This window comes from Pteropus alecto, unplaced genomic scaffold, assembly GCF_000325575.1.
Source record: "Pteropus alecto unplaced genomic scaffold, ASM32557v1 scaffold20, whole genome shotgun sequence".
NCBI classification, from domain to species: Eukaryota; Metazoa; Chordata; class Mammalia; order Chiroptera; family Pteropodidae; genus Pteropus; species Pteropus alecto.
In genome coordinates, this window is record NW_006436298.1 from 44831366 (window position 1) to 44833641 (window position 2276).

The window sequence follows — 2276 nt, forward strand, 5'->3', positions numbered from 1 at the left end:
TGGAGAGCTTAAGGAACTACGTGGAGGGACAAGGACAGATCTGACTCTGACTGTGTGGACTGGTGACCGAGGACCAATGGTCTCCCACACCCAGTGCCCTGGCATGACAGGAGCACCGCAGAATGTTCTGTCACAATCTCAGGGAAAGCTGGAAGCTCCCTCCAAGTGAAATTACATTTCTGTCACCTGGCCTAAGTGGGCACTTAAACTATAAGTAAAGGAAGTGATCATTCTTGTACACCCAACTTACAGGCTGAAAGTCCTACTCTCTATATAATGTTTTTATTCAAATTGAGGGGACAGAGCATCCACTGTGTGCCATGTGTTTTACATATGTGTGTTCTAGTTACTTTTCACAACACAGTGAAGTAAATACCCCTCATTATCAATTTAGTTTGCTCCGGAAAATGTGCCAGATAGAGGATTTTTGGAATGAGAGAGACTATATTGCATTATCTTAAATACAAAAAAATTGTAATGAGTTCCAGGGTTATCCAAAAATTGCAATCAATTTGCTTCAAATATCACCAAACATTTTAAATATCTATATAGTAATCCATCAAGGATTTCTTCATCATACAAAGCATTAAGAACATCACTCTTCTAATTATTAGACACATCAGTGGATATTTTGTGCTTGATACACAATACTATACAGTATCATATACCAACTACATTATCCTATACTGAAGTGAACTAGAATGAAAATAAATAATATGCATATATGTTAAAGATGCACAATAAATGAAAATAACAGAAAATGCATTCTTCCAGAGGAGGGGTCCCTAACACCTGGGCTGCAAGCTGGTACTGGTCCGTGGCCTATTAGAAACTGGCTACACAGCAGGGAGTGAGTAGCGGGCAAGGGAGCGAAGCTTCATCTGTATTTGCAGGCACTCCCCAGCGCTAGCATCACCGCCTCAGCTCCACCTCAGATCGTCAGGCATTAGATTCTCATAGGGAGGACCGGTCCCTGGTGCCAAAAAGGTTGGGGACAGCTGCTCTAGGGTGATGGCTGAGGTATGACTGTGGTGCTCTCTACAGCCACAAGCCCAGGCTCAGGTGTGCAACACAACTTTTCCCCTGCTGTGTCTATGAGAATTCCTCAAAACTAGGGTGACTATATATAATCCGTGGTCAAGTTGAGACAGTTTTTATGAGTGTAAGAGGAGCTGTTAGTAATTACACTGGGATAATAGCTTAAACTAGAACTATCTAGGGCAAAGTGGGACATATGGTGAATCTTAGAGCAGTTCTGCAATTTGGAGGATGAATTTTGCAGGTTTTTATGGTAAATACTTGAATAGTGTTTTCTTAATACTGTTTTCCAGACAAGAGTAAGTGCTTACTCAAAGAGAATAAGCACTTGCTCAAAGTTACAGTAGTAATTCTGCAGTGGAAATTCAGACCCAGGTCTGTATGCTTCATGCTGCGGTTTTTGTGAGGGATTTCAAAGGCTCAACTTTGATCTCTTTTCTGAGACTGCAGAGAGCTTGTTCTAGCCCCACAACTGGCCTGAGGAGGCCAAAAGCAACTCTTCCTTCCAGTTCCTTAATTCACATCACCAGTGCTGATTTTAAGGGGCCAATTTGAATGGTCCTTTATCTCGAGAGCCTGAGTCTGCTTTCGTAGCTGTGCTGCATCAGGGGAGATGGGATATCATTCCATTGATGAAGAGTCATTGATCAATTAACTCTTTCAACTGATATTTATTGCTTTTTCCTTCTAACCATGATTATTTTCATGACCACTTTATTAGTTTCCTTAGGCTGCTATAATGAAATACCATAAACTGAGTTGCTCAAAACAATAGAAATTTATTCTCTCACAGTTCAGGGGCCTGAAATCTGAAATCAAGGTGTCCTCAGAGTCATGCTCCCTTCAGAGTTTCTTAGGGAGAATCCTTCATTGCCTCCTCCAGCTTCTTGTGGCTCCTGCTGTTCCCTGACTAGTAGAGGCATAACTCCAATCTCTGCTTTTGTCTTCGCATAGCCTTCATTCCTGTGTGTCTGTATCTTCACGTGGCCTTTTTATAAGGATACCAGCCAATGGATTTAGGACCCACCCTAATTCAATAGGATCTTATCTTAATTTAAATACTAACATCTTCGAAGACCCTATTTCTAAATAAAGTCACATTCTGAGGTTTCAAACGGGCATGAATTGGGGGGGGGACACTATTCAACTTAGCACAACCCCTCCCCTTCACTTCTCACAAAATCACCACTTTTCTGCTCTTGCTAAGGCATGATTGAGCATTAAACATCACCAGAATA